The sequence below is a fragment of the Crinia signifera genome, chromosome 1 (assembly GCF_055691185.1).
Source record: "Crinia signifera chromosome 1, ASM5569118v1, whole genome shotgun sequence".
Classification (NCBI taxonomy): domain Eukaryota; kingdom Metazoa; phylum Chordata; class Amphibia; order Anura; family Myobatrachidae; genus Crinia; species Crinia signifera.
In genome coordinates this window covers 127937996-127962132 of record NC_139217.1, presented here as the reverse complement: position 1 = coordinate 127962132, position 24137 = coordinate 127937996, and the positions used below count along the sequence as shown (strand labels likewise).

The following is a 24137-nucleotide window of genomic DNA, read 5'->3' as shown; positions in this document are numbered from 1 at the left end:
GTCTCCCCAGCTCACGTGGTGTTGGTTTGTTTGCGGAAGTGACGCTCGATGACGCGTTTCCCCGCCTTCTGGTCAGCGGCTTCATCAGATAATTTGTCACAGTGCAGCTCCGTCTATTTGTACCTGCTCGCGCCGCCCATATGGGCGTGTGTGCGGCTGTAATTATACTCATTGTGCGGCAGCTCCGTATGTTTCTAACCAAGCCTCGTTTTCACTTACATCATGGCTGTTTGGAGGAGCCAAGCCTCGTTCTCATTTTAGTCACAACAAACTTTATTTCTTTTGTATAGCACCCAAGCCTCGTTATCGTGCCTGGTCTCCATTTCTATTTACACTCATATACGTGGCTCTGTTATTCAATGTAATTTAACAATATCAGTTAGAAAATATACACATACGAAATAATAATACTAAGATCTGTCTAATCGCCATGTCAAAACATATATAATAAAGAAAAAACATGTACACACAGAATTTCATAATAATTCTATTTTAAAGAGGAGGGAAAGGGAGAGGGGGAAGGGGGGAGGGATTCGCAGGGGAGATTAAAAAGAAGGAAGGTAGAGGAAATGCATTTGAAAGAGAGAGATAAAATCTAGAGAGATCGGTATTTAGTGAAAGATAATTTTCCTTAACCAGTCAAAAAAATTATATATATGGTAATCTGAATACACATATATTATCCATACTAATATAGTTAGAGTGGTTCTCGATGTTTCTTTTTTCATTAATATTTTTATTATGTATAGTAAACAGATACAGTTATCCATATACATAAAAATAAATAAAAAATGAAAAATGATAAATAAATAAATAAATAAAAAACAAATATATTAAAATTATCCTTGTCATATAAATAAAAATAATATATATATAAACAAATAATATAAGTATACATACTTTTATAGCCAGATAAAAAACATATTTTACCAAATTAATATAAATCACATTAATTAATTGACCCTATCAATGACCAATGATAACCAAGCGATAACAATTAGTAACCTATAATCCCAAATAACTACATAATTATCAGCAATCATAATATTCCTATCGGGTAACTACATATCGAGTAACTACATAATTATCAGCAATCATAATATTCCTATCGAGTGACAAAAAGGAGGTAAGCAGAAGATAGACATGTATATAAATGTATTCAGAGATACCCTTTCAGAATATATACAATTTTTATTGTTAAATTCTTTTTATTTTTATTTATATTTATATTTTTGTTTTCTTATTTTTTTATTATTTTTATTATTATTTATTTTTTGAGATAGAGAGGGATACTGGTCCTATCCAAGTTGGGGTTGGGCCATTGTAAGTTCAAATATTATTCAGTTCTATGGTTTCGTTTAGACCATTAGGTATCATTGTCCCCAACTGGAAGATCCAGTAGGCCTCTCTTCTGCATAGCTTTCCAAACCGATCACCCCCTCTTTTTGTGGGTTTAATATATTCAATGGCTTTTACTGAGATATTATTCATACATTGATTTTGACATTCAGAAATGTGTTTGGACAAGGGGTGTGTTCTAACACCAGTTATTATATTGCGTTTGTGCTCCATAAAGCGTGTGTGCAGACATCTTGTGGTGCGACCCACATATTGGAGGCCGCACCCACAGTTTATCAAATATATTACATAAGATTGTTTACAGTTAATAAACTCTTTAATTCTATATACATTTTTGTTTGTAAATGAATTGAAGTCTACATTCTTTTGTTTTTCGCTGTGTGCACATGTGTAACATCTGCTATTACCACATTTATGAAAACCTATCGGCAGTTTTTTAAGCCAGTCCTTTTTGTCATCTTTCGTATCTTCCTGTTTTTCTCTACTGAAGTGACTACACACTAGTTTATTCTTAAGATTATCTCCCTTTCTAAAGATTACTTTATTCTTATCACCCAAAATTTCCTTTAATAAGTCATCTTGTTTCAAAATGAGCATATTTTTGTTTATAATTTTCTGTATTTCTTTAGCGCAATTATTATATTGGGTCACAAACGAAATTTGTTTGTTTTCTATTTCTATTCCCTCCTTCTTTTGTTTTCTCTTTTTCGTTTTGGTTTCCATAAGCAGTTTGTTTCTTTCAATTTTGTCTACTTCATGTTTTGCCCCTTGGACAAGGTTAATTCTTTAAAATAGAATTATTATGAAATTCTGTGTGTACATGTTTTTTCTTTATTATATATGTTTTGACATGGCGATTAGACAGATCTTAGTATTATTATTTCGTATGTGTATATTTTCTAACTGATATTGTTAAATTACATTGAATAACAGAGCCACGTATATGAGTGTAAATAGAAATGGAGACCAGGCACGATAACGAGGCTTGGGTGCTATACAAAAGAAATAAAGTTTGTTGTGACTAAAATGAGAACGAGGCTTGGCTCCTCCAAACAGCCATGATGTAAGTGAAAACGAGGCTTGGTTAGAAACATACGGAGCTGCCGCACAATGAGTATAATTACAGCCGCACACACGCCCATATGGGCGGCGCGAGCAGGTACAAATAGACGGAGCTGCACTGTGACAAATTATCTGATGAAGCCGCTGACCAGAAGGCGGGGAAACGCGTCATCGAGCGTCACTTCCGCAAACAAACCAACACCACGTGAGCTGGGGAGACATCTGCCGGAGCCGAGAGTCCTAGAAAGAAGCTGCAGAATTGGGAAGACCAGCAGCTGGGGACCCGCTTCAGGCTAGCAAACCCTCACCTATTTGTGGACAACAAAGCGCTGCACTCGCTGAAAAACATAAGTATCATACCATTCCTTATTCTAATACGCTGCTTTGCTTGAATGAATGAGCACCTGCAGTTTTTCATATGGAGCAAATTTCAAAGGCTGCCCTGCATTTGAGCCTTATTGTATGACTGACTAACACGCTTGCAGTTAACATCTATAATTTTCAAAGTGTTGCAAAAAAGTTCTCTGGGACTGTTTAATTATTGAGAGGACTTTAAGTTACCAAGCTTCAAATTCGCTTTATGCTGCAGCCTAATTGGGCAAACCTAGTTATAAAGGCAATGGAATACTGAGTCTAAGGCATACATCATAGCCTAATGAAAGAAGCCTTTTTTTCTTGTCTTTTTTATGGCCAGAAATTATTGTGCACATTTTAAATAGCTCTACCGGCCGGTGGTATTGTTTGTATTGTTGTGTATATTTAATTTAATTAATTTTTAATAAATTTATACATTTTTTGATTACTAATTAGTGTGGTCCATTAGCGCCGTTTACTTGGTGTGTATATGTCCCTGCATCTTAGCATGTAACTAAATGTAACTACATCATTACAGAACCACCTTAACGGTTGAATGTCACATGTGCATGAAAGCAATAATATAAAGAACATGGTTAAACATACCTCCCAACATTTCTATCCCATGTGCAGCCAGCACGAAAAGGGCTACGAGTGGCCTTGCGGTACGACCACCCTTTTCACCATTTTTGGGGGTGAGCCCAGTGCTTGCCTAGCAGCTGAGCAGCCAGCACCTCCTCTCTGCCCTCCCTCCCCCTCCCTGCACTGAAGATATGCTAAAGCGGAGGTGTTCTTGGGTTGCCCCCAGCCCACGGGACATTGCCGGCCACGGGATGGACAGCAGGACAGTCTCCAAATAGTGGGATTACTGCTGTAATCGGGACAGTTGGGTGGTTTGGGTTACAGCTGATTCATATGTCCATAGCAGATCATACATGACAATGTACAATGCAGGTCATTTTATTCAATGTGTTGTCATGATACAGTATGTATTCTTCATTAATGGCATTTCCTTCCTCTTTCTCCTGTAGGGAGTAATCCCGATACGCAGTTTATCTGCGTTTTGTTGATGTCAAAAAAGATGTCCGACAACAAAAATGATTGTTACTATTATTTTCATTACACCTGCAGTAAGGTAACATCCAGTTGGTAACATGACCAGAATGTATTTAAATTATTGAAACTACATTAAATTGTACTATAGAGCATGAAGGTGTTGGAATAAATGACCGGGGGCAGTACCTGCCATTTTACTCTGCACTGCCATTTTCTTTCTGATAAATCCCAATATGGGCCCTTATTCAGATCTGATCGCAGTACAAATGTGTTCTCAAAATGGGCATAACCATGTGCACTGCAGGTGGGGCAGATGTAACATGTGCAGAGAGTTAGATTTGGGTGGGGTGTTTTGAAATTTAAATCTAAATTGCAGTGTAAAAATAATGCAGCCAGTATTTACTCTGCACAGAAACATAATAACTCACCTGAATATAACTCTCTCTGCCCCACCTGCAGTGCACATAGTTTTGCCCATTTTGAGAACAAATTTGTACTGCGATAAGGGCCATTATGTATTTGTCCAACTATTTATGTGTAGTTCAGTAGAGATGAATAAGTACTATTTTGTGAGGAGAGCTGCCGCACCAGGTTTAATAGACAGTTATTGGACTGTCGCTTTATTCATATGGGATTAATACCGTTTGTTTTAGGTTCCTGGAGGTGCTACCCTAAACCTTTTAGTAAGATCCACAACCACACAAGAAAAGAAAAGTATAGTAGGGTGCACTGGGCGTCCTTTCTGATATTGTATAAAATGTAACTTTTAATAAATTTTTACAGATAAAAAGGTGAAAGTTTTTAAAATATAGAACAACATGTGTGAAAAAGACAAAAAGCTTAGATTCTAATCTTTTTGTCTTTTTCACACATGTCGTTCTATATTTTAAAAACTTTCACCTTTTTATCTGTAAAAATTTATTAAAAGTGAAATTTTATACAATATCAGAAAGGACGCCCAGTGCACCCTACTATACTTTTCTTTTCTTGTGTGGTTATGAATAAGTACTACAATGTCAGTGTTTCCTTTCATACAGGGCGCCAGCTGTCCCTTCCGGAAACGTGAGGCAGCTATAGGAGATGACCCACAGGAAGGAAGCTCCTTTTATAGAGATTTCACGTTTCGTCACAAGGCAGGAAATGTAAGTGATCAAGGTCAATCAATAAGGTGTAAAATATATATCCTGATACTTTGTATTTCAAGTAAAAAGTGCTGTCTTGGGCTATTTGTTCACTAATGTCGAAGGCATTTTATTGTTTCAGTATTAAAAAAAGAAAAATACCGGGAGCATGGCTTAACCGGCCATATTAAGATGACATGTGCTTAACTAGTTTAAGCTGTTATAAAAGTATTTCATACATTGTTATTTATATATTTCATTAAAATTTAACTGTAGCCCACCTTAATATTTTTTTAAGCACTCTGGACTGCTCACTGCACGGAGGACCCAGAGGGAGGCACTTATTAGTACAGTGATTAGCACAGTGTCTTCGTCAGTCTCTCTCCGGCTCACACACTGTGACTAACAACTGAGCGCAGGGGGGATCTGCGTGCCACTCAGCTCAGCTGTTGGATACACAGCAGCCAATAGACTATGTGTGTGTCTAGAGTAGCCAATGGGCAGGAGCCGGCGGCACTGAGCCTGAGCCATTTCTGGAAGCGCAGGGGGACCACCGGACCCAGCCACTAAACAGTGATGTAATGTGCATGGCAGAGTGGGTGGGCAGTGGCGAGTGACGAGCGGCGCTGCCGTCGACATATAATTCATGTGTGCGGCAGCGGCCTTCGTCACTCGCCGCTGCCCTCCAGCTGTGCCATGCTGCTATTTAACTGAATGTCAGCCTGCCTGCCGCCCTTAATTGGTGCCGCCCTGAGGCCGGTGCCTCACGGGCCTAGGCACAAATCCGGCCCTGCATCTACCCCGTCGCAGATGAGTGATGGGGTGGATGGCTTTCCATAGTGTCCTGCTATGGAAAGTCATCTACCCCTGGGAACATTGCTTAGATGGCGAAAATTGCTCAGTGTGTACGCACTGTCTGATTTTCAGCTCTGCCATTTTCCCCATCATCGCTGTCCATACACATTGGTCAAAGTCACCCAGTGTGTATGGACCTTAACTGTGCTTTCGCTTAATGTGAATGATCTCAACATCCCTAATAAGTGCTCACTTCTGTACAAAGTGATCCGTGTTCTCCAGGGGGATCTTTTTACAGGACACATTTAAGGAAGGTTCTATCCCTTCACTGGTATCTCGTAGGTTGTAGGTGATGAGTATTCCTCACTGGGCGGGATTCTCTAAAGCAGAATTGCGGTAAAAACCCGTTATCTGGGTTATTACTGAATTTCTGTATTCTCTATTGCCCCTCCACAGTGTCAGCGCTGCGGAAGAATTGCCAGCAAAAGCTGGCAATTCCCTGCAGAAGCCTATGGGCTTCTTACCGCAGCGCTGTGTCAGGGATCTGTCACGGATCCCTCCCAGCATGCCCTGCGGGCAGACCCGGCGCTCTGCGCAAGAGCTGCTCTTTATGTTAATAACCGCATATCTTAGAGCATATGCGGGTATGACGAATGCGGTGCCCAGCGATACTAGGGCAGTGGATGTTAGAACATCCCGCCCACAATCTGCTAAAAAGAATGGGGTAATTATATTGATTCAGACTCCACTAAAAGTAATACTGCAGTGAATGATGTCACATTATAGTGGTAGCTTAAATCAGGCATCGAAGTGTTACCTTAGTTACCCTGTCTGTATGCCTTAATACTTTTTTCTGATTTGCAAAATATGTGCAGATGTATGGTAGTCTTAGGGGAGGACTACTATGTTACCTTATGTTATCTCTATTATCTACATACTTGCCTACTCTCATAGTATGGCTGCTAATCGTGTGGTGCTCATGGCTACCCAGAATAGTGGGCCAGTCTCCTGAACCCAGCCTGTTGCCCTCCAGCTAGTTGCCCACTTGTGGGCATACTCTGGGGCCTATCATGTGATGAATTGTGTCATTGTAGCCATGACCTCTGATGTAAAATGTTTGGTAATCTTGGTAGTGTATAACAGGGGGCATGGCTATGATGTTATAATTGTGTAGCCATGCTCCCAGCATGCTCATGTGCCATGCCCTAATTCAAGCCTCATCACCCACATCAGCTCCTGCAGTGCCAGCCTGCAGCCAGGAAGTTGTCAACTATGCGTAAGCATATGTCTGAGGCTGATCTCTTCAAATCATCTGTACCCCATCTGTCCTCACAATATTACACATTTTATCTCTCCCTTTCATATTTATTTATTTATTTATTTATTATTTATTTATTCCCCCATGGCAAAATTACATGGAGTAAAGAAAACAGAAGCTACAGATATGCCCAGTCCTGGAAAAGTCCCTGCAGGGGATAGAAAGACGGATGATAGTGGTGAGTGTTGTGTGTACCGAGTACACAGATTTTAAGTGCGCAGACTGATTGAGTTGGGAGATGCATCTTGGCAAAACTGTATTCCTGTGCGAAAGCGCAGGTGAGCGAAGCGACCAGAATAAGAGCCATTTTGTAGACAGAACAAATAGAACATTATAGAAATTAGGTTACATAAGGACCATTATGGGAGGGGGAGACTACATATTGTTTGTAAATTGGCCTGTACAAGACTATATCTTACTGGAAGCTCCTTCTCTGTGTAACACGGCAAATTTCAGGTGTTCTATGAGATATTTAGAGTTGTCTATTATTAGTTGAATACAAAGGCATTGCCTATATCATGGCCACCTTTCTTCCTGCAGAGAGAGCTGCTAGACTGATAGCAGAGGTACTGGCCTGGGACGAATTACGACGGGAAAAGGCCAAAGAGATCAAGACTCCGGATAACAAAAAGCAGCAACAAGGTAACAAAGAAGTTTTTGATTGAAATATAAGATGTGATGCAATTACAACTGCTTACAGATACATAGCCATACAAAATGAGAAATATTGACTGCTTGGGCTACATGCAAAAGCAGCCAGTATTTATATCGCACAGAAAAAAATTATCCACCCAAATCTAAATCTCCCTGCACATTACATCTGCCCCACCTGCTGTGCAACATGACAATAAATACTATGGGGGCACAACATTTAAAAGATGCAGTGGCCTCGTGTGTGTGCAGGTCAGTATGGAGGAGAGAGGGCACAATGTGCCCTTCCACAATCTATGGAATTATATTTTTTCCATAGTGATGGGTGATATTGGGCCAGATGCACTAAGCTTCAAATGTGGTAAAATGGAGAGTGATAAACAGCCAGCCAATCAGCTCCTTTCTGCCATGTCACAGGTTATGTTTGAAAAATGTCAGTCAGGAGCTGATTGGCTGGTTGTTTATCACTTTTGAAGCTTAGTGCATCTGGCCCATTGTCTGGTGTACACAAGACAACAGCTGCTAAGCGAGCCACATAATTTACAATGTATGCTGGTGGATGGGGATTGGGAACTAATAGTGGCCCTGAAAAAAATTCTAGAAGTGGCCTCACATGGGCGGCACCAAATAAAAAGTAGGTGGGACCAATACCAAAATAGGTGGGATTAATCCATCACTGTACCTTTGTGGAAGCTGTTGGTTTCAATACACTTGGCAGTCTAGTGGCCCCTAGACCTTTCAGCTGCTGTGATAAACAACAATTCTCCACATTTCACATAATATCCCACCTCCTCCCACTGAGACTAAAAACCTCCACAAAAACCTCCATAAAGCAAACAACTCATTAGCACAGGGCTGGGCAACACCGGCCCTCCAGATGTTAATGAACTACACATCCCAGGATGCTTTGCATTCGTTTTGCTATTTGGCCATGCTGAAACTGATGCAAGGCATGCTGGGATGTGTAGTTCATCAACATCTGGAGGGCCGGTGTTGCCCAGCCCTGCATTAGCACAATCCTCAGAATATCACAAATATCCCCTTCCCAAAGACACCTCAGAAATTGTAACACTCCGAGATAGCGCCCAATTCTGTCCCTTTAGCAGATGTCACAATGGATATAGATTGGCACCAGGCATAGATAAGTATTTGCAGTGTTGGGTACTCCCCTGAAACTTCCCGGTAAGGTTTATAGCCAATTCAACCTTGAATGTATGCTCCTCTTATATACAATATTTGGTGGACCCCAATGTGCCCCCTAGTAGTTATTGTCTGGTGATCATGTTGCACTGCAGGTGGGAGAGATGTAAAACGTGAAAATAGATTTAGATTTGGGTGGGTTATATTTTTCTGAGAATTTATTACTTTTATCTTGGTTTTATACATAAATGCTGAATGTATTATACTTTTTATACTCTTGCTTCCTTTTTATACACCTAAAAAGGAAGTAAGAGCCTTCTTACAACAGACCATATTTTCTTGCTCCTGTCTAGTTATAACAACTAGCAACATCCTCCCCCAAAGCACATATTTATACCCCTTTTACACCGCCGCAAAAACCCGGGTCATCAGTGGGTCAGACCCGGCTCAGCAGTGGTGTAAATGGGTCACGCCGTGTCCCTTTACACGGGACTTCTACCCAGGACCTGACCTGGGTAAAACACGTCTAGGACCCGGCTCCCGTTTACATCAGTGGGGACGTACAACCTGCGGACCGCAGCGTCAACAGGTTGGACGGGGGGGGGGGGGGGGGGCGCACAGACAGCCTGCGCTGCTGTCTGCTATACTCTGCATACACTATGCGATTTGGGCCCAATTTCACCCGATTTGGATGTATCGGGCCGTGAAATCGCCCCAAATCACATGTCCAGACATCCCTTCTGACCCAATGCGTGGTCCCGTGCGCATCGGGTAGGAGTCGGGAGGTCGGATGGACTGCACATAAGATTTGGTAAATCTTATGTGCAGCCTGCAGGCGGGCAGGGGATGCAGTGTATGGGAAGCCGAACAGAGGTAGGACCCGGGAGCCGAGTGGGGCGTGGGGGGGGGCAGGGGAGGTGGCAATAGGAAGCCGAGCGCAGAGCGGAATGGAGCGGGGGCTGAAAGTAGAGAGCCGGGCAGGGGAGGCAGTGGGCGCACTGGGCCAGGCAGTGAACCCGGCTTACCATCGCTGCCTCCCCTGCCCGGCTCTCTGTTGCAACCCCCCGCCCCAACCAACTCCTGGCTCCCTCCACCTGCAGCTCCCCAGGGACTGCATGTGATAAATCGCCCCGATTGTGGTTCCAATCATTGATCCAACATCAGAAGTTGAATACAGTGAATTTGTAGTGAATTTGCAGATAAAACCCTACATGTTTCTTCCGCTAGGACTTCCTCAGGGGTGATCTGGATCCAATTGAGTTTATACACATAGATTTGTTCTCTTCAATATTAAAAACAGGATGTTGTATAAAATGACATCAAAATTTGTTTAAGACACCTTGTCAAACAGGAGGATAAAGCTTTATAGCAACTTGATATCAGGACCAGCTTTGAATAGTGGATTTAATGTTCACTGCTGGGTGTCTCTTCCAAGTATTTGTACTCATTGGTACATTCAGTTCCTCCGAAGCAATTGGTATCACCAGTTAGAGAGCAAGAGTCTACAGGTATATATATATAATACATATATATATCTATATATATATATATATCTATATATATATATATATATATATATATATATATAGATATATATATAACAAATGGATTAACCTCCGTAATGCGCTAAATCCTAAAAAGACAGCAGCTCCTCCGATAAGTTCTCATGTTAGTGAGAGCCTGGGGTGTACCGAGATACAGATTTTCTGCTAGCAGAGGTTACTGGATGCTTTTACTGGGGTTATTCACCAGCATATCTCATCTGCCAGCAGTTTTTTCAGGAGTTAAAATTTTATCGGTATATTACCCTTTGAGGTGAAGGTGCATGTGGACCAGTGTGTCTTATAAAAAGACTTTCTAAGTGGGTGGAGCTTATCCATACATTACTAAGATCATGGATACTTAAATACTCTAATTATTTGAAGATCCATCTTAATCTAAATATAACAGGATTTACTAAAATAAGCCATAGTCCTTTGAACAGGATAAAAAGCTGATAGATTTTATCAAATAGTTTGAAGACACTTTCCCACACAAATCTTGTTGTGAGGTTAAAAACTTCTTCGCCATACCCCTAACGATGTCCTCTGTGACGAAACGTGTTGGGTTTTATGAATAAAGGATCACTTGTCTGACTAGAAGTCTTCTTCTTATTTGAAAAGTGGACGAAATAACTTCTCTTTCCTAATAACTGATAAGTGCATCAGTGTAATGGACTAAAGGCCCCCATACACTATGCGATTTTGGTCCGATTTCATCCGATTTCCGCACTTGGTGCCGATAATCGGATGAAATCGGCCCAAAATCGTATGTGTGTGATATCTGATCCGATCCGATGCGCGGTCCCGTGCGCATCGGACCAGATCAGGGAGGTCGGACGGTCTGTACATACGATCACGTCCGACCTCCCTGTATGCATATGCCTGCCACCTGACAGGCATATGCATGCAGACACCGGGCGGGCAGCGGGTCCCTGAGCACCGGCTGACTGACCTGGCCGGGCGGTGGTGCGTGCGGGCAGCGGCCAGCGGTGGTGGGGGCGGGCGGCGGGTGCGGTGAGCGCTGCTGACCTGGCCGGGCAGTGTACTTACACATAGCAGCAGCGGGGACGGGACGCGTAGTGGCGGCTATTAGATTTTTAAAATACTTGTCAAATGACCGGCCGCTCTCTGATTGGCTGAGAGCTCTCCGGCCAATCAGAGAGCGGCCGGTCATTTGACAAGTATTTTCAAAATATAATAGCCACCACTGCGCTGCCGGTCCCCGCTGCTGCTATGTAAGTAAGTACACTGCCCGGCCAGGTCAGCAGCGCTCACCGCACCCGCCGCCCGCCCCCACCACCGCTGGCCGCCCCCACCACAACCGCTGGCCGCCCCCACCACCACCGCTGGCCGCCCCCACCACCGCAGCCGCCGCTGCCCACCGCCGCTGCCCGCCCCCACTACTCCTCACCGCCCTGCAGCTCCCCGGGTTTTTTTTAACATGGGATAAATCGCATGCGATTTATCCCATGTAAAAAATGGCACATCAAGTGCCAAATTGTATGTGAGCCTCCCGGGGAGCTGCCGGGCGGCTCGCAGGTAAATTGGGTCCGACTTGTCCCTAGGACAAGTCGGCCTAATGTATGGGGGCCTTTACTGTGTGAATTGGCTAGTTGGTACTTACTATAGCGCTCTCCGATAACCCCCATCTATCTATATATATTTATTTATTTTATTTATTTATTTACAGTTTCTTATATAGTGCAGCAGATTCCGTTGCGCTTTACAAATGTTGACAACACTGAAGGAACAAACTAGGTAAAACAGACAGACATAGAGGTTGGAGGTCCATGCTGCAAGCTTAAAGATAAAACGTTCTAAATCAGCATCAGTATGGACAAAGATGGATTTCTCATGGACCTCAGGGAAGCTGCTAAGTTAAATGGGTGTCCTACTGTAAATTAAGATCATAGGGACACTTTCTACGTTTGTGACTGGGGTTCAAGCCAGGTCTTGCACAAAAACATCATTGTATCATCCCCCAGCACTTTTAAAGACATGACCTTGGCATAACTGTAAATAAATATTTAGTAGTTGTAAGGCAACCTGTGTTGAATTACCATTATTCTCCTTATCCAGATGTGAACTACTTTTACCGATCTCCTTAATTTCATTTACTGACATTTTTACTGTTTTATTCAATTAATGTTTTACTTATACATTTTTATAGATGGTCAATTTTAAATGAGACTACCTTTGGGATCAGGTGTTTTTTTCTACTCTAGGGGGGCATGAGGAGCTAGACCCCACTAAATTATTGGTGTCCATCATGGAGATAGCTGGAGAACACACAGCATTCTCTAATTATGGGGGTTATTCTGGTTGATTGTCAAGGCTGCGAATTTGCACCCTTGCAAGTCCACCAAACCTGGAGGACTTGGTGGACTGGCGCCACCCATTCGCAAGGGCGACTCGCTTGCAGGGGTTTGCGAATGGATGTTACACAGTAACATCCATTTGCAGGGCTGGCTGGCAACTTTTAGCTTCGAGGGCAAGTCTGATGCACTGGCCCATAATTAACAGCGCATCCTTAAATAGAGGTTTTTCATCAAATAAATATTTATTAATAAAAATAAATATTAGGGCTGGAGTTAATTATCCCAAAGATAATATATTATTATAACCTTTATATTGCAAAATAATAAAAATAAAGGTACTTGTTTCCTAGCACAGCGCCCATCGTATACCATAACACTTAATATGGTATGTGATGCGATGCAACGCGATATTGTATAATAAAATATCGCGTTGCATCGTATGCCATACAATGGTATACGATTTTTGATTGTACAAGCACCCTGATGGGTCCTTACAATGTTAAATGACCCCCCTTTGTCAATGCCACCCCCAGGATCAACGCCAACCCGAAGCGTGGCGAGCGCAGCAAGCCCGCGAGGGGCAGCGGTATGCGTCCTCCGACCTTTTTATACCCCCACTATCCACGTTGGCGTGGAGTTGATTTTAGATAGTGTGGCGAGTGCAGAGAGCCACCGAGCCCAAATCGCGGTGAGCGAAGCGAGCCTCGCAAAGGAATGCGGAATACATGTAAAGTAATATGCGTGCGCTCGCCACGCTTCGGGCTCAGTGGCTCGCTGCGCTCACCACACTATCTAAAATCAACTCCACGCCGACATGGATAGTGGGGGTATGAAAAGGTCGGAGGACGTGTACCGCCGCCCCTTGCGGGCTCGCTGCGCTCGCCGCACTTCAGGTTTGCGTTGATAGTGGGGGTGACTTGTAACCCATCAGCGTGCTGCGATGTGATCAGATGCCCTACGGACATCGGGGGCGCCGTGCTAGGAAACAAGTACCAAAATAAATAATGCAAAAAATATGTGTTAAGATTTTACACATATTTTACAAAAAATCACATAATGCTAAACATTATGTACAGGTGCAAAACTATTAAAATATTTTTAGTACTTTGCATAACATACAAGAACGGAGGTCGTATGGAGTGGAAGATAGTTTAAGTAAGAGAAGAAAAAGCACACAAGGGAAGAGGGCCCTGCTCGTGAGAGCTTACATTATCCCCAAACCCATGTGTTTTCACACAATCTCAGGTCTATTTTATGCTGAAGGAATTGGCAGCTAATTGGATACCATGATAGTGACCGCTGGTCATTAATTGTGATTAACCAAATAAAGTATTAAGGACCTTTTTTGGCCAAAATAAAGTATTAAGGACCTTATTCTGATTGACTCGCAAGAAATTCATAGCCTTGCGAGTCCATCAGACGCCGCCCTCAGCTCACAGTGAAGACCGAAGGGATCTGAATAAGGTCATAAGAGGAGATTATATAAATTCTCCAATATAAGTCCAGAAGTTGCAACGTAATATCAAAGATGGTTCTATATATCCATTTGTAACCACCACCAGCGGGATCCAGGCAGCTCATAGTTGTGGGCAGCGGGGTCCATCCGAGCAGCGGTAGCAGCTGGGAGCTAGTAGCAGAATTTTGCTGGGCGGCAGGGCGGGATGCGGTTGCTGAATATTTTGAAATGACTGGCCGGACTAGTGGCCTCACATCTGATTGGCATGCGATTTGTTGCATGTAAAAATGGCACATCAATTGCCAGATCGCATGTCACCCTCCCAGTGAGCTGCCGGGGGGCTTTCAAGGGCAAACTGGTCCACTTGTCATTAGGTCCTTAGTCATTTCCAAATATTCTGCAGCTGCATCCCACCCGCACATCGTTCTAGTTACACCCCTGCCACTACAAGTTCACAAATACTGCTACTGCTCGGTCGGACCCCGCTGCCTGCCACTACAAGCTGCCTGCCCCCCGCCACTAGGAATTTCTCGCCCCATGGACCATGCTGCCCACCCCCATCGCACGTGCAGGTCCCAGTTCAGGTGGTCGGACTGCCAGCTGGTCCGACCACCGGCTCAGGTCTGATTTGCACAGGACCACACATCGGACCTAAGGAGAAATCAAACTGAGCCGAATGGGCCAATTTCACGCCCGACTCGTAAAAATTGGCCCAAATTGGCGCAGTGTATTTAGATCTGCGGGCTTCCCGTACGACCTGCCCCCGGCACCCACATCATCGACAAATTACCATGGGAATGCCCAGTGTTTTATGGGGATGTCCCTGAAATGCTGGGCTTTCCAACGGATGCAGCCCCATGCCCCCTGCCCGCACTGCTAGGTGCGAACAGAACAGCGAATAAGCAATTCGCCATGCCGGCTCACACCAAGTGGCTGCACATGCATATCAAAGTTAATGTGCATGTGCAGTCGCCAAACATCGCTCACCGTTGCAAATTTGCAATGGTGAGGATGAACCTAAATACCCTCCTAAGTGTAAGATGGAAACTTTACATTATAACTGCATGACTTTAAACTAGGAGACATCTCAGATAGGTGTGTTCTGTAGCAGTGAAGGTATATGAATGTCCTGTACAATTGTAAATATCACACTCCTGACTAGCGTCATTCGGTGATAAAACATGAACATGCCTGGCTGGAAGTACTCAACTTTATTTACAACTTGGGTATCATACACTGTTGCAGCGTGTTGAGATATTCTTTTCACTAAGTCTCCCAACCAGCTCCCAAAAACCCAGGATGTTCAGTTCTTATTCCAGGTCAAGCATTATTTTTATTTTTTATCATCATCACTGTCTGGTGAATCATCATCTGTACCATCTACTTCTGTTAAGTCTACATCCTCATCTCCTCCCATGTTGTTCATCATCTCTGAAAAGCAGTCAAAATTGGACAGGTCTTCATCAGAGTCATCTTCGCAATCTTTCTAGTTGTTAAAATCCACACTAAACCAGTTCCAGTTGAGCTTTGCTTTTTCTTTTGTCAACCTTGGCCAGGACTGGCCAGATTCTGTCTTTCGAAAACAACACAGGACAGATCTGTCTTTCATTTAAAGTTTGGATTCATTGGGGTCAATAGACTGATTGAGGTCAACTTCATTTAAGTGTTTAAGACTATCAGGTACTCATAGACAACTAAAAGTTAGTTTATTTTTTCCAAAGTATTTTCTGTCTTCAATGCAAAATTAAATGAAAACATAATCCCTCCTTTCGTAAAACTTTGCAGATGTTGACGCGGTTCTCTTGACTCTCCGCACATGCTCCACGGTGCTTCTCTCGTCACGTCCACCACACACTGCTCGGGGGCCTGGTTTTTAAAACTGCCATCCTATCTGTTACTGCAGTGCCACTCCTAGATGTGCCACCCACTTGTGTCACAGCTTAGTCCTCCAGCTACCTTGGTGCAACCTTTTGGCTTAAAAACAATCTTGTTAGGTGTGAGGTGTTCAGAATAGACTGGAGATTAATGTTATTGAGGTTAATAATAGCATAGGAGCAAAAAATATAAACCAAATTCTGCGATTTTAGTGTTTTTTATGTTTTTTTTCCCAAAATAATACAGATCCAAAACACAAAAAACAGAAGGATGGTGTTTTGGAACAGATCCAGACCCAATATACAATATATATATATATATATATATATATATATATATATATATATATATATATATATATATATACAATATATAAGTGGCCAGTGCACATGCCTAGTTGTAATATTATTGTAAATGTTCAGCTTTCATCGTTTTCTTGCTCATAATAATCTGTTTAATCAGACAACGGGTCACTATCCTTTCTTTATCCAGTATTGCAAAAATTACCAGCTCTTTGGTTGGTATCACTTCCAGTAGGTGGCGATACTGTGAACTGGTTCTTCAATATATGAAGAGAGGTCAAGGTACAAGATGTTTGTGGACAGGAAGAGGTTTTTGTGTCTGATTCCTGTTCATAATGTCTTAAAAGGTACCCATTATGAAGTATGGGACCAGGCACATTGGGCTCTCCTAAACCCTTCATGTGATTAACCCAGTGGAATACTATCTGAATCTTCTGGAACAATCATGATATCAAATTTCTCTCCTGAAACCATTGGTTCTTAATCAGTTTTTGTCATTTTTCCACTTTCCTTCAGCTATTCCAGTGGCCTGTTAAGAGGAATATGATGTAAAAGAGAAGTTTTACTCTGGAATGTCCATATGACACTTGTTAGGTCAAATTGTATTGGATGCTCCCTGACAAGCCATTTGTAGGGCATTCAGTGCTCACGGTTACTCGGCCCCCACTTACCAAGTCTGGGAGCACGAAGGTCGCTGCTGGTGTCCTCTCCTGGCTCATCAATCTACTGCACAGTACACAGATGGTCACAGCACAAATAGGGACATGTGCACTGCACTGTTTGACATTTTAGGGCAGGAGGTCTCTGGCTAATACCACTGGCACATTAGACTCTGCACCTCTGTTTGGGTCTCTGACAATCCCAAGTATGGGCAAACATATATGACCTAACACAAAGACAAATGATTAAAATCAAATTTAGGAATATAATATTACTCCAAAACCTGTATACATCTCTGTCCTGAAAGAGATCATTTAGTATGAGGTGTATTGACCCAGAATGGAATCAGTCACCTAGTTGTCAAAAAGTCAACAAGATTACTAATGGGACACTGTTATGTTGACAAATGTGAAATATTTCTTAAAGCATTTTCAAAGAGCCACAAGTATAACTGTAAACACAAGGATTTACCATCATGTGTACAATTGTGCTGCGAATGTCCCTACAGTGCTTTCACAGTTGTGAATAAGCTGTAATTTTCCCAATGTAGAACCAATTTTGGCCTTGCACTCATTGACAGAATCTGGGGCTCTTCTTATTATTTAGCTCCTCACTATCTCTGACTGATTCCTGCAGCTCCTTGTCCAGTCCCTGCTGCCCTTTTTGCTGTAGTTCCATACACTGTGCTGGAATCATCTTCTTTCTCTTCCTACTATCTCTGTCTCTTGGGCACCGTCAACTTGGAAGGGATCCCCTGACCACAGAATCAGCAGTTCTGTCTGGTATCCACTCACAGAGACCTGCATGGTCTAGCAGGCAAAATTAAAGTTAACCTGGAAAAACACTTCTGCTGCTTACTATTTACCAATGAGGCAAAGTTCTTTCCACTTGCAGCAGATGCTTGTTTTCTTGACCCATCAGATGCTGGAGGTGACACTCATGGAAACCACAGATGATGGAACTTTTGCATATTTGGAAGAAGCAGAAAGTTTGCCCTAATGGTTAGCATTACTGCCTCACAGCACTGAGTGTCTGCAGCGCTGACAGTTATGCTGCTGCGGCTTCACCGAAGCAGGGTCCCGGTGCCCTTAGAAGGGCGGACCGGGTACTTCCGCCCAGAGTGAGATAGGGACCTGGAGGCAGGTCCGCCCGGCCGCGGCACGTCACTTCCGCCCAGCCGGGGGACACTGGAAGTGCTCAGGCTGCGTCGCCCAGAGGTTGCTCGGCAACCAGGGGATGCCGGGTAGCGCACGCCAGGCCAGATGTATTAAATTAATTAAACTCAGGGGTCCGGCGGCGGCTGATTGGCCAGCGTATCCCTTTTAAGGGATCTGGCCCAACTCAGCCCCGCCGGTGATATTGTTCCCTACAGAATGCTTGCAGCACTCTGTTGTCCCGGTCCTGCTGTGTCCCGGTGCTGTGAAGTCCTGTCCAGCCATGGTTCAGTCATTGTCCAGCCGTTGTCCAGCTGTCATCTTGCTGCGGTCTGCGTCCAGTCCTGGTCCGGTCTCAGTCCAGTCTTGGTCCGTTTACAGTCCCGTCTTGAGAAAGACCTGCTTGGTTAAGGGTTGAAATGCATTGGCAGAGTCCAGTGTCAGTTGTTTGGACCAGACGGTATTCTGTGTCCCCTCGCGGGGCTCGCTTCGCTCGCCACGCTTCGGGCTCGGTGGCGCGCTACGCTCGCCACAGGTTTATATCCAACTCCATGCCCACTTGGATAGTAGGGGTATGAAAAGGACCCCTTTTTCCATTGAATTCCATGTTAAAATGGACTCAGTCCATTTTAACATTGAATCCTATGGGAAAATCGGGTCATCGCATCGCATCGCATGCGATATGGTCGTATGCGATGCGATGCGATATTGCATCGCATCTGATTGTATGCCTTAACTTAAGGCATACAATCAAAAAATCGGGCGCCCAGATACTACATAAGTACCACTGGTGACTATAGATTATGCACATGAACTGACTAATAACCAGTTCTGATACACTTCTTGGTTATTGTACCTTTGCATCCTGTGGTCTGGAGTACTTTTAGGATTCTTTTAATGTTCTTTTTATTGTTCATTGTTTGTGTATGTGTATATTAAAACTGGCTTCAATATTATAATATTATATAGCCTTTTTTTCTTTCATGTACTGGAGCAATCCATTCACCAGAGGAAATTCTGTTAAGTGGATGTGAAAATCAGATGGAGCTTCATACTATGGAAGTATAACATTGTATCACTTATCACCCCTGCAACATATGATTTGGTTGTAATCACTTTTCACCTCATCTGGCGCCGTTTTTGTAGTTATAAGCTTTGTTTTCACGTTTATGTACTAGTCTATAAAGATTTCCGGTTCCATCTTGGTCAGCGTATTTCCATCTCGTCTTGCCAAATTGCTCCTGGCGTGCACGTTACCATCTTGTGCTGCCTGTGGAGCCTGGTTCCTTATCCCTGTATTTCTGCGGGCAAGCCGCCCTTTATCCTAAATTATCATTATTGTCCTAGTTCAGTGCTCTGTGATTCAGAGAGGCCCACGGTTGTTTGCTCACGCCTGTTTTGGGGTACCGTTACTGTAAGTGTACTGTTTTATGTTGGTGTGTGTTTTGTTTGGTGGCACCCTGGTGCCTGTAACTTGGTCACACTCCCTGTCCTGGGCCTGGTGCCATTAGTTCTGTCCAGATAGGCCCTGTTAGTTAGATCGTCCTCTTGGTCCCGTCTCTGACGGTCTCCGTAAGTTTGTACCATCCTAAAACCTGGTTGCATCGGGGTAACTCGCTCCTTCGAACGTGGCGACTAAAGGAGAAGCCTAGCACCTCGCAACCTATGGTCACCTGCCAGAGAAGGCCAGTAGAGAGAGAGTAGGGTTTTGCTGTGGCCGCTCTAAACAGCGGTCCCGGCTGAGGGCTCTGCCCACCACCACTGCTCGCACATACCCGCGCACGTTACACTGAGGTCATGGGTTCGATTACCACCATGGCTCTAACTGTGTGGAGTTTGTATATTCTCCCCGTACTTGCGTGGATTTCCCCCAGGCACTCCGGTTTCCTCCCACAATCCAAAAATATACTAGTAGGTTAATTGGCTTCCAACAAATTAACCCTAGAATGTCTGTGTGTGCGTGTACATGTGGTAGGGAATATAGATTGTAAGCTCCACTGGGGCAGGGACAGATGTGAATGTTCAAATACAGTATTCTCTGTAAAACGCTGCGGAATATGTGTGTGCTTTATAAGAAACTGTTAATAAATAAATACAATTATTATTAACTTTCATAACTGAAATATACGGGCCGATTCAGACCCATTCGTTCGGCCCTTTCTCTGATGTTTGGTTTGCGCGCTCTCATGCGCATGTATGCGCATGTGCAAACCCCGGGAGCAAACGGCTTTGATGAGTTTCACACTCGCCGGGTCGTTTGCTCCAGAGGGGGCGGGCAGGGGCCTGGAGCAGGGAAACATACAGCATTTTATTTGTGTCCCCATAAAAACACTGGGCGTTACCCTGCAAACGCAGGCATGGCAATGCCTGTTTGGGACGGATGGCTGACAACATATGACATCAGCACCCGCCCCAAATTCGGCCATCTTAGTCGGTAATAAAAGAGTTCAGACTGACTTTTATTAGTGAAGGGGAGAAAAATAACTCAATGGTCGGCAACCAACTTATGATTCTCTCCCTTCGGCCTTCGGATGTGTTTGTGTACACATTTGGGCACCGGCGGGCAGACATTCGACCGGGCAGCGAGCGGTGTTACACGCAGTCTAGCAAACAGGTCTAAATCAGGTCCTTAATTTGTAATCAATATATGTAGTTCAGCAATGGATCGGTAGTGTGGATGCGGCACATGCGCAGTACAGGGCCTGCGTCACCATTGTTGACTGACAGTCTGCCGTTCTTTGGGGCTGGGAGCCTGTCAGGACCTGACTCAGGCCTGTTGAACATTTACATAACTGATGGCTTCTTAATATCAGGGTGATCCAATCCTTTTATGCATACTGTTTAATTAAATGTCATGATCTACACTAAGGGGGTTATTCTGGTTGATTCGCTCGGACGCGAATTCGCATCCTTGTGAATGGTGGTATGCCAGCCCACCATTCACAGGATGCGAATGGAGTTTTCACACAGACAACCATTCGCATGCCACTGGGACCCTCCCACATCTTTCGATGGTCGCTGACCGTCGAAAGATGTGGAAGGTGCACACATATGTAAGGTTACATATGTGTGTACACTCAGGGGGAAGTGGGTGGACAGCTAACATCCGGTGATAAAAAAAAGGGGGGTCAGGGGGAAGGAAAGGCAATCGCACAGGAAATCGAGTTTATTCAATAAATGACCCTTCAAACGTTGTGGTGTGTTTTAATTCACATATCAAGATGAGGGTGTGCTACCACGGGACATCAGTTTTAACTGAACACAGACAGAAAGATATGTCGCTGTGCGGTGCACCAAGGAGAATTGGTATTTAAAATGTAACCTTTATTATGATTGGTTAAAACATAGCGAAATAAAAGACACAAAACATGAAAATACACATGGACATTGGTTTTAAAAAAAGGGTATTTGATTACCCTTACGACGTGGGATCCCTAACTCCTGGTATAATTAATACAGTATTAGGTTCCTGTGATCAGTCTAGTAGTTGATAAATTACAGCAGTAATCTAATAAGCGGCGGTATAGTGAGCTTGTGGAGTTATGCACCAGTCACTTGAATCTCTTTCACACGCAGGGTGATTACACTGAAAGTGCGTTTAGGGTAGCATACGGTTAGAATGGACAGGTAGAAAAATCAATTACCCCACTATGGGCGATAGATGCACCAGAGAATACCGCTATTTAATTAACAGTAATTCTCCGTGCAGGACTGTCATGTACTGCCCGGCGTATCACTACTGCCACTCACCGCCGTATGTCCCGGAGTACGGTGCGCCTGTTAAGACGCGCCGTCTCGTAATACAGGACACGGGTGCAGCGGTCTCACACTGTCGACTGGCGGGGTGCACAAAGCAACCGACGGGTTGCGAGCTATACCGGCGTATCACTATCACCGCTCACCTCCGTGTGTCCCGGAGCACGGTGCGCCTGATGGTGACGCGCCGTCTCACTGTGTAGGACACGGGTGCAGCGGTCTCGCACTGTCGACTTGCAGGGTGCACAACACAGCCAACGGGCTGCGAGCTACACGCGCCGCTCGGTATTAGGTAAATTTAAACTAGACAGATCAAAATAGGTACATTTCAATGGGGGTAAGGGAGTAGGGGTAGCCCACGAAGTGTACGGTCGGCGTACGCTTCGCTAATGAGCTTCGTCAGGACCAACCTGGGTGGTACCTGGAAGCTCATTAAGTACCTGTAGGTTCATGAATATGGTAATTGCTACAACCACTCATTGGTCATCTCAGCTGTCACTCAGACTAGCCGTCTCGCTGTAATAGATATCCGTTACCTGAAGTGTGACTATGCATTCTATTGGATGTAAGTTCATGAGTAATATACATACAAGTATCCGATAGATAACAGCACATGATCTACGATGGTATATGCATAATTAAGATAGGTTTCAAAAATTAATTGTTGAAGATTGGTATTTATAATTCGTAAAAATAGAGTATTTGGAAAAAGAAAAGATGTTCTTTCAAATAAAATTCTGAAGGGATTTCATATATGCGTATAATTATTGATGTGGACTGGACATACGTGGGACATGGTTATTAATTTTAGGATCAGGGATAATAAGAGGGTGGGGCGCAAAACGTGTGATAATTCAAAACAAACGAAAAATGCAAAAAAGTGGTGTGCAAAAAATGGGAAGGAGGGGGGAGAGAAAAAGGAAGGAAAAGAGAGAAAATATTCTTATACTTTATTAAATTTTATTAGGATGATATGCATCGTGACACCATAAAAAGAAAAGAAAGAAGGTGCGTATTGTGCAAGATTGTGCACAGGTATTGCAAGTGCAATATGAGTATAAACCGTGGGTATCTCTACCTAAAAATGTGTAAAGATAGAGTTGTGACAATGTGACCCAGGATATTGCCCGACCGTCTGAACACATTACTACCCCTTGTCCCCCAGTTCGTGGATACGTGTGATATATTTAGACACACGTACCCCACGTATGGGGGTCGGAAGCAGCATGCGACCTCCAGAGGGCATATCATGGGGTTTAATTAGTAAAAAGTGGGATCAAGGGTGATGAAGGAGATATGTATATATCTATTAATAGGAAAATTATGAGCGAGTCGTCAAGACTCAAGTGATGAGAAAATGGGGGTTGGTCATTAACATTTATTCAAATGTGAGGTGCAGGTCATTCAGGAAGTGACAATAAGGATTAATTTGATTATATATTGTCAGAAGGTAGATAATAATATTAGTTATAATGAGGTGTGATCCGCACCTTGTGTAAATGATCAAAGATCTATGGTGAGTCCCTTCATATTTATTGACTTTAAGTATGTTATCAGCCATGTCAGGCACTAAAGGTATGTATTAATCTTCTTCACTATTTTTAGTGTGTAAACCCATTATCTATAATGATTGGCCAAGATCGGCTGCCTCATTGGGTTTATCAAAGTCTTCAGTATTATCGGTGGGTTCTTGATGAATATAATGATTATTGGTTCTATGCATTACCAATTATATCATACATGCTCCTGTTATGCTGTTATAGTGTATCCAGATCGATTAGATAATGATAACGTGTGTTAAATGTTACTCAATTAGAGCGATAGATGTCGATAAGGATGGTACCAGTTAGATAAAGAGGCGGCGGTTTTTCTCATAGAGAATGATAGTTTCAAAAAAGAAGAAAGAGAGAAGTAAAAAGGGGAGGTGTTTCACAAGAAAATAGTGTAATTATTTTCTTCATTGAGTCCCAAAGGGACCATGGAACCCATCAGGAAGATCAGCCGGGTTTCCTGTTGGAGAAGTTCCCTGTCCCAATCCCCTCTTCTTATATTCATGGTGATTTTGGTCATCCCGAATGCTTTCAGGCCATTGGGGACACCGTGATGGAACTTTAGAAAATGCCTCGCCACTGGGGTTAGGGTCTTGAAATTGGCTTTATCCCTTGTGGCATTTCTGATGTTCAACAGATGTTCAGAGAGCCTCTTTTTGAATGGTCTGC

General features: G+C 43.4%; 1 pseudogene; it reads right to left on the bottom strand.

Annotated features, from left to right (window-relative positions):
* Window positions 1-15504: 15504 nt before the first annotated feature.
* On the bottom strand, window positions 15505-19079 carry LOC146058212 (prostaglandin E synthase 3-like; annotated as a pseudogene).
* Between the last annotated feature and the right edge of the window lie 5058 nt (window positions 19080-24137).